Source organism: Chlorocebus sabaeus, chromosome 22 (genome assembly GCF_047675955.1).
Source record: "Chlorocebus sabaeus isolate Y175 chromosome 22, mChlSab1.0.hap1, whole genome shotgun sequence".
Taxonomy (NCBI): domain Eukaryota; kingdom Metazoa; phylum Chordata; class Mammalia; order Primates; family Cercopithecidae; genus Chlorocebus; species Chlorocebus sabaeus.
This window is the reverse complement of record NC_132925.1, coordinates 13937275-13956074: the sequence shown is the minus strand read 5'-3', so window position 1 is coordinate 13956074 and position 18800 is coordinate 13937275. Positions and strand designations below refer to the sequence as shown.

At 36.9% G+C, this 18800-nt stretch overlaps 1 non-coding gene across 1 annotated transcript; it reads right to left on the bottom strand.

Annotated features, from left to right (window-relative positions):
* Nucleotides 1-6996: 6996 nt before the first annotated feature.
* LOC119626131 (small nucleolar RNA U3) lies at nt 6997-7209 on the bottom strand. Its single transcript, XR_005242304.1, has one exon. It is a non-coding gene; the product is annotated as a small nucleolar RNA U3 (small nucleolar RNA).
* Nucleotides 7210-18800: the final 11591 nt, after the last annotated feature.

Below are 18800 nucleotides of genomic sequence, written 5' to 3'. Positions count from 1 at the left end.
TTTTGTCATTCCCTTCACTCCCTTCCTTTTCTTAACTTCAAGTCTATGATGTCTTTTGTGTTACTTCTTTGACTCTATTGAACCACCTTAAATTATGCTTGAAGTCATTAATTTTGTAAGATGCCCGCAGGCCTAAGAGACTGGCTTTTCTTTGTCACTAACGTGTTAAAACAAACAAACAAAAAAGATGGTTTTAGTTCGCTAGGGTTACCATAACAAAGACTCTGTAGCTTAAACCACAGACATTTATTTTCTCACAGTTTCAGAGGCTAGAAGTGCAAGATCAAGTTGTCAGCAGGGTTGTTTCTTCCGAAGCCTCTCTGCTTGGCTTGCAGATGGCTGTTTTCCTTCTGTGTCTTCACAGGGCTTTCCCTCTGTATATCTGTGTGCTAATCCCCTCTTTTCATAAGGATACGAGTCACATTAGATTAGGGTTCATGCCTATGGCCTCATTTTACCTTAATTACATCCTTAAAGTTCCTACTTCCAAATGAAGTCACATTCTGACGCACTGGGGTTAGGACTTCAAAATAAGAATTCGAGGAGGAACACAACTCAACCCATAACAATGACATAGCAGAAAACTTCTTTTTGCAATTGTTCATTTTTTTTTTAATAACTTCTAATTGAAACCCAGTATCCTCATGAGCTTGCCCTCTGGCTGCCCAAGGGATCTCTTTCTACCACCTCATTTATGTATGCCATTTCAGAATATGTACTGTGTTTAGAACTTTACCAAAAGTACACACACTTTCATCAAAAATTACTCATCTTGTTATATGTTTCTCATATTCCTAATCTACGGAAAAAAGCCAAAAAAGTCTAATCTTCCAAATGAAATTATAAAGGTTAAAATGATAAGCTGTTACACATTCTGTTTAATGTATTTCCATTTATACAAGAATCCTCTGAAAATGCAACATATTTAATAATAGAAACTAGAAAAATGGCAGATATTTCTGATGCAGGATAAAGCTTCTGAGGACATACGTGAGATTAGATGAGTTTTGGATACCTTGAAGTTATGTCACATGTATGTTCTCTTATTATGTATTTCTGTGTCATTGTGTCTACAGTTATTTAAGATGATCTTCATTATTTATTTTAAAAATCTCATTTGCTTGTTGTTTCACAAGTATTTTGTAAAAAACATGAACTTTTAGTTGAAACTTCAGTGGGCCTATATTCTTGATGGATGTAGAATGACAGTGAACAGTTTCATTAAAAATATGATATTTATCATTGAGCTAAATTAAATAAAATCCCCATTGAATAAGCACCTATGATGTGCAAAACAATATGCTTGTGCCATGTGAGTCTAAATGATCATGTTAATTGGGTAAAAAGAGACTTCATGGTATGCCTCAGAGTCATGAGTTTTCTACCAAAATCTTTTGGACTGTATTTTCCAAATGAAAGAAGACATGAAATGGAAAGCACATGGCTTTCCAGGCATGAGGGTCAATATAGAAGAGGCATTTTTAGCTCCAAATGTTGAAATTTTTGGAATATTTTAATGCTTGATGAGAATTACCTGAAATCTGGCACATATGGTAAGCATCATATCTACCCAAGTACTTTTCCTTTCCATCTTCGCCCTGTGTAATTTTCAAAACGTGTGGGGTTAAGGTGAGAATTACATAAGCATCTGGACCTTGCTCTCCCTATAGATGGAACAAAAGGTGTGAAATAGGGAACACTTCTGTATGCCAGTGTGTTTACAAATCACTTTGGGTTTTCCCCATGACTCACGCACAAAGTGATTGAAGGGTGATGATGTTTACAAATTAGTATTTCCTTTTCTGTGAAGCTTCAGGCTTGAGGCTTCAGTATCTTCAGCAAGAAAGTCCAACAGCTGCTGCCTTGCTGATGAGCTACAGACTCAGAGACAGGCAGATATAAAGAGATGTAAAGACAAGGGCAGATGGCCAGAGTAGATGAATGAATGCTGACTTATCCTTCATGGTGCAATCCCCAGGCCTCGTTGGTAGCAAGTTCTTATAACACCTCTTTTGCACCAAATACATCATATCAAAATGTTTTCCATGAGAAGCATCCCTAAACAGAGTTCTCTCCCTTTAGTCAAAAGCTGATAATGTGTTTTTAAAAGTGAAATAGCCTCTGTTGGAGATTCGAATTGCTGTTTCAAAGCTGGAAAGTGCTGTATGTATTAAAATAACTTTGTTGATTTTCTTCACAAAGAAATTAGTAAGATTCCACTTAGGCAAATTGTTCAAATCTGACAGACAAAACAGTTGTGTCACAATGAAACAACAAAACAACTGAAAATTGAAAAAAAAATTGGAAAAATTTCATTCCAGGTATCATGTACATTTATAAATCTATCAGCAGTTGATTTTTTTTTTTTTTTTCCAAGTCAGAGTCTTACCCTGTTGCCCAGGCTGGAGTGCAGTGGGCAGTGGCGCGATCTCGGCTCACTGCAACCTCCGCCTCCTGGGTTCAAGCGATTCTCCTGCCTCAGCCTCCCAAGTAGCTGGGATTACAAGTGCCCGCCACCACGCCTGGCTAATTTTTTCTATTTTTAGTAAAGACAAAGTTTCACCGTGTTAGCCAGAATGGTCTGTATCTTCCGACTTCATGATCCACCTGCCTGGGCCTCCCAAAGTTCTGGTATTTTTACATTGTGGGCACACAGAAATATCCCGTAAAATTTTGCCTACACCCATGTCTATACTATAAAAGGTACGATAATAATTGAAAGCAATAATCTAGATATTTTATCCATCGTAGTAGCATATGGATGCAACATTAATAGCTTGTACGTTATATAGCCAGATTTATATAATTCCATTTAGCCAGGAACATTGATTATAAATTCAGTCTTTTAATTTGTCTTGGATATGAAACACTGTTATATATTATTTTTAAAACTCAAAAATAATTATGCTGTTGAGAAGCATTGCATTATCTATTCTTAAAGAAAGTAGACAAGAACCTGGCTATCTTAAAAAAAGTCTTACCCTTTGGCAATGTAAAACTATAACAGTTGTCTCAGCTGCTACTTGGCATTCAAACCAGACCCTTAAGCTGCCAGACATGTTTTTAATCCCACCTTCTCCTGTTTTTCCCAAGTAGTTTACAGTTACAGTATGGCACCCATAAGCTGCATCTCTCAAGGGATCTCTCAAGGAAACGTCCAACTGACAGCAGCAGGAACAGTCAATCCTGCATCAGTTCAGGTCTTTCTATGAAGATTGTACTCACAAGTCGATATGCATCCAGCCATCTAACTCAGCGGAATTCTCAAAGATGAATTTATATTTCATATTTGCTCCTCTAAGGCATTCCTCCAGGGCAGAAATGTTCCAAAATCAACAACCCAGAAAACTTAAAGCTTCACCAAGTTTGCAGCAATATGCATGGCAATAAATTGTGCTTTTTTCCCCCAACAGTAATGATGAAATGTTCATTTCAGTACTTTAAATGTTTTGCAAAGATTTCAAATTGTCAGTGTTAGCTACGTGTAGATAGTGGCTTCCACCTATATAAATCGTGATGGCATGCTCTTTTATGTCCATTTAATCAAACTTTGTGTGTGTGTGTGTGTGTGTGTGTGTGTGTCTGTAGCAGTAAACACAAATATCTGAGGCACAAAAACAATTGTAAATACCTGCTATGCTGTGTTGAATGATAAAATGACAAGCAACTTGTCTTTGAGATCTATATTAACGGACATTTTATAAGAAGGCAAAGTTAATGTGCCCCTGGAGCTACTATTTAAACGACTTTAACTTTATGGTCTTTTAATGTGGGACCCCTCAGCCTGGAAATGAGGTGGATTTTCCATCCTCTGACTCAAATCTGCTCAGCGGGGTAGCTTTCCTGCTATCCTCCCAGCAGCTGTTAGTAGCAAGAGAAACAGTGTACTGCAATAAAATTGATTGCTCCAACCTCCACTGTTCTACAGCTCTCAGACAGCTCCACTTTTGGTTGGGTCTCTTAACACCTGCTCCCCAAAGCACCAGATCTTATCTCCAATTGGTCTAAATGCAAATTCCAAAAAGAGAATGGCTGCTCAGAGAAACCAGAAGGCGGTTCTGTGAGAATTGTGAGGAATTGAGTGCCTGTTATTGCTGAGATCTTCGTGAAGATAACAGGAAAGGTCTGCCAAGGCAGGGGTTTTATTGTGATTAAGATCTTAGTTCTAAATCAAGACATGGCAACCTGTATCCCTAAATCATTCCTGTGTAGACACTGGGGATAAGGACAATGTGCATTAAGTGAATTTCCAGCAATATTGAGCCTTACAGATTCCCCGGGTCTTCCTGGAAGACACACATGTGGATAAGTAACACCTATTTGATATTTCCTTTCGGATTCCTCAGGATCAGTTGTCAGTCCTATTGAAATGTTCATTCTCAGTAGAAGACAGGAGCTGGTATTGCCATGACTTGGTAACACAAGGAAACAGTTCAGCCTTAGGTGTCAAGGGTGATTCCGGTGATGGCAATATTGTTAATCTTAATTTGAAATTGCCACAGTACTTCATTTGAGCAATTTTTAAATGTCACTATGACTTTAAACTAGGGTTTCTGGTTATGCCTTATTCCAATTTAGTACTGAGATAATATTCAAATCAACTTTCAGGGAACTTTTCCTAATGACATGCTCTGAATTATTAATTCTATCATAACCCATTCCATAACACATTCTATCATAACCCATTCCATAACACATTCTATCATAACACATTCTATAACACATTCTATCATAACACATTGCTGTATGATGCTTGAAGACATGTAAGGAAGGGGATTTGCACAAACATTTTATTTTTGTGTTTGACTCACAATTTGGAGTATTACAAAATTTGGAAAACTAGGTAAATATAGTCATCATTTGTGACTATAAAAGTATTTTACCAATAACTTGGATATTTGAAATAACTTATCCCTCCCCATGCCCTTTTAGTAAAAAATAGTTTTCAGTTTTTCTTTTAAAAACCCTCCAAGTTTGAAGTTGAAACAACTTATCCTAGAAAAAATTATCATGCAATACGCAGTAGTTGACCAAGCCAAATAACATTAGTGAAATAAGTAGTAGAAGAAATATGTATCTATGTTAGAAAGAAACATGAAGTTTATTTTTTTCCTCTTAGAGTTATCCGCCCTAGCACATTACAAAACTTTTGCCACCCTGGAATAAACAAAAAAAGTATGAGGATTTAGATGGAAAAAATATAGAAAGCGGATTTGACTGGGGTTGTTAATGTTACTCTTAGGATATTCTGTTTGGGAGTTCTTTGCACAGAACAGTGGGATTTCTGAGAAGACACTTTGACCATTGACAGAATTATGTCACTCCCAAGACTCTCCACTTTAGGAAGCCATTATTTGCCTCCCAGTTTTTGCCTTAATAGTTACAGGTTTGCTTGCTCCAGATAATTTGACATTAAATTTACTAAAATATTTACATTAAAAGGTCAACATGCTGATATATTCAAACATAGAATGTTAAGATACAGACCATTCTTTATGTACTTAAATATGATATCAAGACAGTTTCTGTAAAAAGGCCACAGGTACAAAGAAATTCTGCGTCAAAGTCAGAATAAGAATATTCAGAAGTATGGAAATAAAAAAATACCTTATTTGTAAGTGAAAAGTTAGTTATCTGATTTCTGGAAATAGATATCCCTATTGTAGAATCTAATTGAAAAACCAAAAAATGAAATAAGAGAACTTGACTGATTTAAGTCTATCTAAGCAAAAATGAACTAGATTTATTATTCTAACCTGCCAATCTGGATGAGAAAGAAATCATAGGAGAGTGGATTGATGTAAAGATATTGGTGAGCTGAAATGGGCAGTGAGTTTGGGGGGGCATTGCGTTTGTCAAAAGAAAGGAGTTCTGTTTCTGATAATGTTTCCAGAATTTATCACATGTCAGTTCATGTTTACTTCTGGACATCAAAGGACGTGATCATTTGTCAAGGTCTGTAAGGGAAGGTATTTATAATCGTTATTTATTGATGCAGAACAAATTATCCCCATACTTGGGAGTTTAAAACATCAAACATTATTCTCTCATATTTCTATGAGTAAAAAATTTGAAGGCAGCTTAGCTGGATGGTTCTGGCTGAGGGTCAAGCCATGATGTTGGCTGGAGTTACTGGCATCTTCAAAACTTCACTGGAGCTGTAGCTATAGGATCCACTTACTGGATGGTTCAATTACGTGACTCTAGCAGAAGGCATGGATTCCTTGATGATTTTTGAAAAGAAGCATCCTTTCCTGTCCACATGGACCACTACATGGAGTTGTTCAAGCAACATGAGTGTTCTGATGACATGGTATCTATTAATAGCTTTCACCATAGCAAGTGATCCCAGAGAGAGTGAAGAGACAGATGCAAGGCCCTTCATGACCTCCTATTGAAGGTTACACACCATTGCCTCTACATAGTCTATCTGTTAGAAGCAAGCCACTGCATCCACCCAACATTCAAGCGGAGGGCAATGGAGCTCCATCTCTTAAAGGGAAGCATGTCAAAGAATTAGTAGATATATTTTAAAACTACCACTCTCATTTCATGTCATTTTACTGTATGAATATTTTTATATGATATTCTGTTGTATCTTGATGTATTTTTTAACATCTTCAGGCATTGTTTTTATCTTCAGGCATTGTTCCTAAAGTTCAGACAAAATGCTACCTTCAAATGACCTGAAAAAGCACATTTTTGTAATGAAAGCTATCTTATCTAGGGAAATGAAATTCCTGATTAAAATATTAAAATGTCAAAGAAAGTTAACATTTAAAAACATTTCAAGCAATGTATCTGATTACTGGATGTATACACTGTGTAAACCAAGGAATACTGATTGTGAATGCTTAGAAAAATGTCAGTCTTCTGTAAAAAACTGTGGACGATGTATCTTCCATAGAACATCTAAACAAATGTGCACATTAGTCTCTACATACTGTTGCTTGATAAACTGCATTAGATTAAATTAATTAGTTAATTTAAGTAATTACCTCTCAGCTTCCATCCTCCCCTCTTATTCTTCTGAGGGAGGGAAAAAATGATCATCAATACCAAGTGTCAGTTGCAGCAACACAACACACAGAGCTGGCTTCATGCTTAGGAGACAATGTTGCTCCCCTTTCCCATAGTTTCTGGTGCTCTACATGTTCAGAGAAACTTCTAGTAACAAAGCATAAAAGTGATCCCTGAAAGAATAGTCTTGATAAATGATATGGTTTGGTTCTGTCCCCACTACAAATCTCATCTTGAATTGTAGTTCCCATAATTCCTACATGTCGTGAGAGGGACTGGGTGGAGATAACTGAATCATGGGGCTGGTTTCCTCCACCCTGTTCTCGTGATAGTGAGTAAATTCTCACAAGGTCCTATGATTTTATAAGGAACTTCCCCCTTCACTCAGCTCTCGTTCTTCTTCTTCCTGCCACCATGTGAAGAAGGATGTGTTGGTTTCCCCTGCTGCCGTGACTGTAAGTTTCCTGAGGCCTTCCCAGCCATGCTGAGCTGTGAGTTAATTAAACCTCTTTCCTCTATAAATTACCCAGTCTCAGATATGTCCTTATAGCAGCATAAGAATAGACTAATGCAATAAACTATATTTTAAAGTTGAAATTGATGTTTGAGTATAACTGCCTCAGAAAGGCACATAACCTATTGTGCTAAGGGTGCAATCCTGCATAAAGTCACTCAGTGTACTAGTGTCCCAAAGCATTAAACTGAAGAATTCCACAAGTCTTTTCTCATTCATTTAAAAGATAGCAATGAACACTTTTCTTACATTTCTTGTTTCATTCTGATTCTTTCTTAAAGATAGTAGATTTTAACATCATTTGTTGACATTTAGCAATGAATGAAGTATGTCCTCCAGCATTTTAGGACTATTAACTGCTATTTAAATGATAATGCATTTAGAGGCATAATTAGTAAGCATTTTTTTGCAATATTTTAATTTGGCATGTTAAGTTTTTTAAAATAACAAATTTCCATATGTAAATGGTTTCTATATGTAGCTGAATAATCCCAGCAATCTTACACAGGCCAGAATTTTTTTTCATATTTATATAACTACGCAGGAATCAAAATTATATTTGATTAAAAAATTAACAGAAAAGACTTGATTGCAACAGTTTTTAAGATCACAAAGTATATTTGTTGATTCAGTTTTTTGGAATGGGGAGAAAATTAGAAAAGGAGAACAAAGAGAATGTTGGCAAAAATATGGAATTTTTAAATTTTTTTATTTTTAGAGATAAGATATCACTCAGGGCTGGGCGCAGTGACTCACGCCTGTAATCTTAGCACTCTGGGAGGCCGAGGCAGGCAGATCACCTGAGGTTGGGAGTTTGAGACCAGTCTGACTGACATGGAGAAACCCTGTCTCTACTAAAAATACAAAATTAGCCGGGCGTGGTGGTGCATGCCTGTAATCCCAGCTACTTGGGAGGCTGAGGTAGGAGAATAGCTTGAACCTGGGAGGTGGAGGTTGCAGGGAGCTGTGATGGCACCATTGCACTCCAACCTGGGCAACAGGAGCAAAACTCTGTCTAAAAATTAAATTAATAAATAAAATAAAATTACTCTGTCACTATACTATAATAATAATACTAATAAAAATAAAACTTTTACAATTACAGTTTGGGACTTCAAGGTGTCCTTCTCAGCTACTGATAGAAATATTAGACAGAAAATTTAGCGAAGATAAAGCAAATCCGAACACCTTTCAGAAAATAGGATCTAATTGACATATATAAAAATGTCCACCTGAAAACTGCAGAATATATACATATTTATTTCAAGCACCCATGGGACATTTGCCAAAATAAACTGGGCCATAAAACAAACCTCAACAAATTTAAAAGAACTGAAGTAATGTAGAGTTTGTGTTCTGTGACCAAAAATCCATAACAGAAAGAAACCTGTAAAATCTCTAAACACATAAAAATTAAACTACACATTTCTGAATACTTCCTGGATAAAATAAAAATTTAAAAATACACACATACAAATTAATAAAAACAAAAACACAATTTATCAAAATACATAATGTGCAGCCAAGGCACTGCTGAGAGGAAAACTTATAGCCCTAAATTCCTACATCAGAAGAGGGAAAACCTCTCAAATCAATTACCTAACTTTCTAGTCTAGAAATTAGAAAAAGAAGAACAAAATTAACACAAAGAAAGCAGAAGAAAGGAAATCTTAAAGATGAAAGCAAAAACCAATGAAATTTAAAACTGTAAAGAGCAGGGAAAACCAATGAAACAGAAAGCAGAATCTGTAAAACAATCAATAACATTAAAATCTCTAGCAAGACTCAGAAATACGAAGCAATAATAAATATCAGGAATAAAATATAGGATATAATTACAAATCTTGCAGCTATTAAAAGATTAACAAGGAAATGCTATGGATAACTTTACACTAATTTAGACAACTTAGAAGAAATTGAATGAGATAACCAGCAATAAAAAGAACAAACTATTGATATATGCAACAGCTTGGATGAATCTTCAGAGAATTATGCTGAGTGAGAAAAGCCAATCTAAAAGATTATATACTTTATAATTCCATTTATATAACATTCTTGACATGACAAAATTTACAAATGGAAGACCCATTAGTGGTTGCCAGAAATGAGGGATAGTGGGTTGTAAGTGGGTGTGGTTCTAACAGAGCAATAGGAGGGATCCTGTAATGATGAAACCATTCAGTTTCTTGATTTTCTAGTGATGAAACTGTTCAGTTTCTTGATTATGGTGTTGGATACATGAATCTACACATGTAACATAATGCACAGACTTAAGCACCACACCCACAAATAAGTAAAGTGTATTTGGAGAAATCTAAGATCAGCAGATTGTATCAACATCAATAACATGGTTGTGCTATAATACTGTAGTTTCAAAATGTTCCCATTAGGGAAAACTGGGGAAAGTGTACAGAGCACACTCACAGTATTATTATTTACAATAGCATATCAAGGTACAATTTTCTCAAAATTTCCATAAAATGTACAGTTGCTGAGATTTTTAAATAGCCATTATCTTAAAAGGGCCATTTTACCTTTTTTTCTTCCTGATGAAAATCAGTCAAGATATTGCCAGGCATATTTTAAACCCTGTATAAGTTTTCTAATACTACTTAATAGATTGCACAATAAATATTCATTCTTTCACTTTTCTATTGCAGGACACAACATGTCATTCAAACTTACTATTTCCCAATAATTAAAGCACCCATGTACATTTAGACAGATTTTTTTTTAAACATGAAGAATCAGTCACACTTAATTTTTTACCTCTCAAAATATTCTTTCATCAGGAAATCATAAAAAGTGAGGTGTGTTTACCAAAGTGCCAGCTCAGTAGGAGCACAGATAACTTATGTAGGTGATGGTGGAGCAGAGAAAAAGAGATGCAGATTTCTTCCTGTATTGTAAATGTAAAATGTAGTTGGGTACCAAATGTCTCTTTCCTCTCCTTTTTCCTAGACCCTGGAATCTGTGCTGACTGAGCCCATCTGGGAAGGCACAAAAACCAGATGGCCATTGTGAACGGCTGGGGAGGCCCCACGGCAGTGAGAGCTAGTCCCAGAAAAGAAATCTCTTTGGGACACAATGAATACAGGCCTAATTTATATTTTAGGGCTTTAGAAGGAGATTAGGGTCAATAGTGGCATGATTTTAAACAGCAGTTGAGAAGGCTTTTTTTTTTTTTTTTTCATCTTTACACCAGAGAAGCTGAATTGTAAGTTTGAAGAACTCCTGAAGTGTGAAAATACGCCCTCAAAGAAAGGGAGGCTGAATAATTGTATGGCTGTGCAGATTACAAACAGTATGTAAAAGGATTGTGGTTAAAGAGCTTCATCAAAGCAATGCCCTCTGCAATTGGGTATTGTCACAGGGATTATGACTTTAGGAGGGATATAACCAGCAGGGGATAAAGGAATGGCCTCCCTCCTGTTTTTTATGCCAAAGCATTTGAACAATTGATAACAAGGGATTAGAGACCAAAAAACTATATTGTGGCCTTGTTCTATTAAGATTGGTGTCAAGGTTGAAGAGACATGGTGCATGAACTTGGGAAGCCTTAGTGCACTTGTCATAGGACATCTACAGACCTCATGTGTCTCCAGTCCTAGCAAAATGCCATGATGACAAAAATTAGTCCTGGTCTAAGAGAAACAGCAAATCAGATACAGATATCCATCTGGCATTTCAGACTTGGATCTTAATCCCTTCTTCATCTTTTCTTTATTAGATGGCATATATTGGATTTACTTATTTCACTGAAGATCCCTTTTCCCATGGGAGATGTCTCATAAACACTGATGTAGGATTCTGAAACAATCAACTGAAGCTCAATCAACACCAATCTAAATGAAAATTGCAATTAATATTTATCATATTTTTCCATGCCTAGTGGCTTTAATTATCATACAACCATATTTTGCTATTACAGTTGCCTCAGGTAGTCAGTTTGTGACTTAATCTATCATGACAATTAATTACTTATCCATTTATTAATTTGACAACAACACTTTGAGGACCTATATGTGCCAGGTGCAATGGGATGCAAAGATAAACAATCTTCCTACCTTCAAGCAACTCATTGTCTAATAGATTGGATAGAAATATTAAAATTTCTACAAGGTGTTAAATGCAATAATAAAGATACATATAGATACAATGATACCACAAATGAAGGTGATTAAAGTGAGTTTGGGGGCCTTCATCGATTTCTTGGTACTTTTCCTGAGCTACACAAGTTAAGTAGCAAATAGGGTAGACAGGTATTCCAGGTGGAGGCGGCACCTGATAAGCAAATACAAGAAAATGAAAAGCAGCATGGTGTGTGCAAGAAACTGCCTGCATTTTGTTGTTAGTAAGTAAAGTCTACATGAGGAGAGATAAAGCTTGAGATGCAGGCAGGGTCTAGATTATGAAGGGCCTGGTTTATCTGATGAGGAGTTTGAGGCTCATTACATTGAAAGGGAACCTTCAAAATACTTTGGGATTATAGGTGTAAAATTAGATTTCCATTTATGTTAGACTTCTCTGGCAGCTTTTGGTCTGTGGATTTGAAAATTATGATATTTGAAGAAGGAAATCCAGTTAGACGGCTGTTTTAGCATTTTAGTTGAAAGATGAGGCTACTGAAAATAGGACACTATTAGTGAGTACGGCAGACACACCCTAAGGAGACGCACAAAGAGTCACACCCATGTAATTTTTTCTCCCCTTGAGCGTGGACAGACGATCTAAACAGAAGAAATAAATACAACATGGTAAAGGTGATGAACTATCATTCCTTTGGTTATGTATTTACATAAGGCTCATATTAGTAGACTGGGGTGAGAAACTCCCACGTACTGGCTTTGAACTAGTAATCTGACATATTGCAAGAGGTCCTGAGAGAAGTCCTTGAGGAAAAAAACAAAAAACAAAAAACCTGCCAATGTCCTCCAGCAGATGGGAAAGCCTTCTGGCTGGCTGACAGGAAGAAAACGGGAACCTTAGACACAAAACTGCAAGAAACTAAATTTCGCCAACAACCGTGTAAACTTGGAAGTGGACCCTGAGCTCAGGAAAGGAACACAGCTTGGCCAACCCTTGATTGCAGCCTTGGGAGACCCTGAGCAGAGAACCCAGTGAAGCTGTGCCTGGGCTCCTGACCACTGAAACTGTGAGGTAACAAATGTGTGGCATTTAAAAACTTGTTACTAAATGTGTGTTAATTTGAAATTAACACAATAGAAAAAATATAAACAGATAAGAAGGAATGGATTCAGGAATGTTTTTGGAAAAAAATGTTCCAGACCTTGGTGATTGACTAGATGTGGAGAATGAGTGAGAGGGAGGAATCGGGGGCAGTACAGCAGTTGGCGCCTATCTGTATCTCTTTAGCACGTATCTCCTCAGGGTCCAAGGCTACTTGTTGGAACCCCTGTAACCTTGTGTGACAGCTCTTGTTTGTTTGTTTTTTCCTGGCTGATGGAGAACACTTCGCTGGTATAAAGGGCAAATCAGAAGTTCCAGAGATAATGTGTCTGGACACTGGACCCCTCAAAATGATGGAGGGAGATCAGGTAGATAAATATCTAGTTTCCTTGCCCATGCACTGGAATAGCTCTGAGTCTTGTTCTATACCATCTCTCAGACTTCCTCAGGGGCTAAAACTCCTGTGGGATAAAGCTGTTGTTGCCCACAGTGGTAACTTGCTTAATAAGGAACATTCTACTCCTGCTTTCTTTACCTTATTTCACTCCCCATTTCTCTATTGATATTTCCTGGGATCACCTTCCAAATAAACTGCTTTCTTTTTTACTGCTTCAGGGGGCAACTCAGACTAAAACAGTTAAGTTTCAGGTTTTAAGTTAGAATCATATAATATTTTCATGTTATCTTATAGGATAGCATCATCAAATACTGGCAGTTCAATATGGTTATATAAATAATTCAAATGGACAGTAGAAATTAAACACGTGTAGGGGTCGAGACTGAGTCCAGTTTTAGATAAATTGACCTGATGACCTTTGGGATTTTCAGGTGAAGAATGTCAAAGGACTCTACTTATCAGAATCACAACAGGAAGTAGATGATGCACACAAGAAGATTTCATGGAAAATGATTTAATAAATGAGCTATTTCGAGAGATGTTGGCAGGGTTCAGGGAACCAGCAACAAACGACAAAGGAGCCAGAGATGAGTAACAGTACAAGGCTGTTTTTATCCCTGGGCCTTAATGGACAAGGGAATGAACAGTGCCTCATGAACTGGATGAGAACTGGTGTTACCCAAGAGGGGAAGCCAGAGGGAAGACGTGGTCATTGTGAGATGCAGCCCCTGCCAGAATCTCAGACAATCAGGCAAAAGAGGAGATGAATACTGCAATCTCATCCTCTTTTTACCCCTTGATTTTCTGCTGGTGTCTTCCATTGACTGAACCTAAGTATATGGCAGAGAATCTCAGTAATGAAATTTTTGCTCATTTTCCTAGCCTGGGCAAAAAGAGGATCACAAAGAAGCAGAAAGTGGTACTGGGTGAACTGGGCAAATAGAAAGCAACACAAATTGTGAAAGCTTAGTTGAGATCACTCATCTAGTGATACGAATTTGGGAACCATTCAAATGGGTGGGTAAAGTTCCCTACTGAATGAATTGCACTTAGAATGCAGAGGCCTTGAAAGATGTTCAGTCCTATTATATTAGTTACCTCTTGCTTTATAACAAATTACTTCTGACATTAGCAGCTTAAAGCATGTATTATCTCACACATTTTCTGCGGGTCAGAAATCCAGGGGTTGTTTAGCTCAGCAGTTCTGGCTGTGAGTACCACACGAGTTTGCAGAGCCGGCTATTCCCTGGGTTTGCAGTCACTTATGATTCCAAGGGTAGAGGATCCACTTCCAAGGAGGCTCAATTACATGGTTATTTATTGGAGTCCTCCCCGTGTGGACTTTTCCATGGGTTGCTTCAGGGTTCTTACAGCATAAAAGCGGAGTCCCACAAAGCAAGTGTTCTGAGCAGGAGAGAGAGCCAGCAAGCGTCCTTCTCAGGATGGAAAATGCAGTCTTTGTATAACTGAATCTCAGTAGGGACATGCCACCACTTTTGCCCTATTTCATTCATCAGAAGTATGTCCCTAATCCAGCCCATACTCTCAAGTAGGTGAAAATTAGATTTTACCTCTTGAGAGAGATTGAAAGCATTCGTGGACATAATTTTAAAACCACTATACTGCTATTACAACAAAAAACGAAAGAAAATGTTTTCCTCTCAGTTCACTGGAGAGTTGTGAACATATTAAATTATAAAGGAACTAAGTTCCCGAGAAACAATGCCATCTCTTCTTTCTTTTCTTTTCTTTTCTTTCTTTCTTTTTTCTTTTTTTTTTTTTTTTTGAGATAGAGTCTCGCTCTTGTCACCCAAGCTGGAGTGCAGTGGCGCAGTCTCGGCTCAGTGTAACCTCAGCCTACTGGGTTCAAGCGATTCTCCTGCCTCAGTCTCCCGAGTAGCTGGGATGGAAAGTGCCTGCCTCCACACCTGGCTAATTTTTTTTTTTCACTAGACATGGGGTTTCACCATGTTGGCCAGGCTGGTCTCAAACTCCTGACCTCAGATAATCCACCTGCTTCGGCCTCCCAAAGTGCTGGGATTACAGGCATAAGCCACGGCGCCCGGCCGAAATGATGTCATCTTAAATGGTGGGCTGGAGTGTGCTTTCATGCCTGGAGTCAGTTGTTGAACTTGGAGTGGGATAATGCCATCATTTTATCTCAAAAGCTTTCTCATTTTTCTTTTAATTGTTGATTAATCATAGAGAGCCTGTCAATTATGTCTCTTGAATGAATCAAGTCAGTTCAGCAGAGCCACCCAATTCTCAGTCCTTATTTTTACAATTTCCCTGTTTCCTTTCTAGTATTTGAAATACTGTAGCAGCCAGCGGGGCCCCTTCTATCAGCATGCCTTTCAAGCTCACCACCAGTGAAAGTTTTAAGCATTATACTACCACAGGATGCAACGAGCTGTGCACATTCCACAAACTACAAGTGTTATAATTCTTGTAACACAATTCAGAGTAGCATCACCTGAGATGGGCATGGTAACTAGGGCTTCAGACTCTTCCAAGACAAAGGTTTAGGTCATCTCACCAAAAAATTGACCCATACCAGGTTTGGTGCTAGCTGTAGAAAGGAGAATCTAGAAAGAATGATAGAGAAAGGGGATGACTGAGTATCAGTTACAGCTTCAAGATCAACTGCAGCAACAGATCTTGAAGAAGCTATCCCAAATGGGGCAAATTATTAGGAAAAACAAGTGAACATAAATGGCACAAAGGATGGGCTGTAGGGGACACCTTTCCAAGTAGTGTCCCCATCCCCCAGCTGCTAGGATTGTCAACTGCTGATGGCTCACAGAAGTACCTTTTATGGGAATTTCACTGGGCCGCCAAGAACAGCCTGACCCAATGTATCTCCCACCAGAGGTGATTCTCAGCTAGTAACTGGCTGAAGCAGAGATTCGAAGTCTCAGCCATCTACCCTCAATTTGAGACAACTCTGAAGCATTATTCTATCTCCATATAGGATGAGCTGATGTCCTGGATGCAGCTGTATCATGGGTCAGCCTCTCTTTGCGTCCATTTTGCTTTCATCAACTTCCTTATAGGTGTATCCCCCAAGAGTGCTCCCCAGTAAATCTTCAGCATGCAACTCTGTCTCCATATCTGTTTCCAGAGGTCTCAATCTAAGATGCAGTATTTGAAGGTAAAAGAAAGAAAACATTATTATTAATCAGAAACAATTTCTACATTTTCAAACACATTGATAAGTCAAATTCTTATCATCCATTAGGTTGTCACTGGAGAAATCGGAATGATTCAAGTGTCATTGCGCTATCTGCACACATTTCTTAATCATTTCTTCATTTTAAATGGGAGATAGATACCTTCTTGTAAAATTATTATTGGAAATAGATTTGGATTTAAAAATAATAATCTCATCTTGAGTTTTGTTTTGTAACCAACTGTTCTTTCCAAATGCTGCCCAGATGACCATGCGTGATCTCAGGCCTTTCACAGATACTTTGCTGTGAATTCACAGGTCAGCATAAGGATTCCACAACCCTTCAAGGACTTACAGGCCAGTCCACTTTGTAGCAGTCACTCTTCAGAAACTGGAATTTTCTAAGTCCAGATGTTTCTTCCACCTCTGAGTCATTCATTCATATAGAGATTGTTAGTGACTCTTCTCTGATGCCTTCATTCATTTTTGTCCTTTAATTTCTAGGCTCCTTTTGTAATTAATGTCTAATTCTATAATAAATTCTTTATTTTGAAATACTCATAGTGGTTTTGCATATTTGATAGAGCCCTGACCAATTTAAATGTCTTTAAATTGCACCACAACATGTCTAGTTTTTTTTTTTCTTTTCACTTTTTTTTTTTAAAAAAAAAATCTATGTAATTTAACACTTTATAAATCCTTTTAAACAGAGGCTTTACATCTTTCTCAAATTCAGGATTTTAAAATAGATTTTACTTGAGCTATTTCTCCCTTGTAAATTTATTCATTTATTTACTTTTCATCTTTTTCTGTTCTATTTAGACTCCATGAGATAGCATATTTGTTTGCATTTATTCTCTTATTCTTTAGGTCTCTTTATTTTCCATTTATGTTTTTTCATTTCCTTATCTCACATTGGTATCTTATGGAAGAATCCCAATAAAGTTTCAGTGTATTGACTTATTCTTCAGCTATATCCATTCTTGTAGTCAATTTACCTTTTGAATTATTTATTTCCTATCTGTTATATTTTATTATGCAGTGCCTCTAGTTGTTTGTTTTTTCAAGACGTTTTGTCCTTGATTCATACTTTCAAGGTTCTCCCTTTTTTTTTCTGATGATATTTAATTTGCTTATTTTCTGTTTCAAGAATTTTTCTTCCTGATTCATGTTTTCAAGGTGCAACCTTGTTTCTCTGATGCTATTTAATATACTTATTTAAGTTGGTACCATTTGGACTTTTATTCCATTTGGTGTGCTATATAATGGTCAGTTTGTCATTTTTGTCTTTGGATGACAAAAGCTAAAACAGTGTATCCTTTGTGTGGTAAATCTATCGAAAACATAATTGGAAACTTTCAATACATTCTTATTAAATGGGTGGGGATAAATAAAAGAAGAATACTGTTATCACTACTACTATCAACGTAGTACGGGAGTTTGAAGCCTACAGCCAGTGCAATAAGATACAAAGCATATGAAAAAATACTATATACATACATATAGTAGAAAGACAAAACTGTCACTAGAGAGGATATAACCAACTACTTATAAAACTCAAAAAACCTACCAATATACTCTTTTTATTAATACAAAAATGCAGCAAGGGTGTACATAATATCAACCTATATAAGCCAAACATTCCTCTAGATAAGCTAAAACTAACTAGCAAATATAACAAAAAAGAAAAAATTTATAATAGCAATAAAAATATATAAAAAGTAATAATTTACCTAATAAAAGAACAAGAACTTTATTAAAAACACATTAAAAAAAAGATGTATAGGATTATTCGAAATCAGCAAAGAAATATAACATGTTTATGAAGAGGTTAACTGAACTGCTTCATAAAGGGGTCATGAACATACACTACTGAAGCCATATGGTGCAGACACAATATTGAGTTTATTAGCGGAAAACTTACAACAGAGTAGTAGCAGAGCATATGCAATATCCAGTTATTATTCCGTGGCTTAGGTAGGTTATGTAGATAGCATATGTGCACACTGGCTAATGATCCAACAGAGAGGAGCTTATTTTTGCTGGAATGTCGGACATACAACTGAGAGCACTCCAAGAGCAAGAACAAGCTCTGCACCCAGGCCTCATTACATACATGCGTATATTATACTATGTACCTTAAGAAAAGTAGGGAACACCTAGTTTCTCTAAATATCAGGAAACATATCAGGAGATCTTCCAACCAAGAAGCAACCTTAAGAACTATGCATATGGATGACCAAAATCTGAATACAGGGGTCATGGGAATAGCCTTGCCTGCCAAGAATACTGACATCAGCCAAAGGCTGAGCCAATTTTCTGATAATCTACTTATAAAGGGAAGGAAAGATATCTCCAGGGCCATCCGCAGTTGCCTCTCACCATTAACATTATGAAAATCTATACTTTCCAATATTAATCTAAAGAAGCTAATGTAAAATAATAATCTAAAGAAATTAATGTAAAATTTTAAATAAAATTCCAGAAGGTTACTTTTAAGGATTCAACAA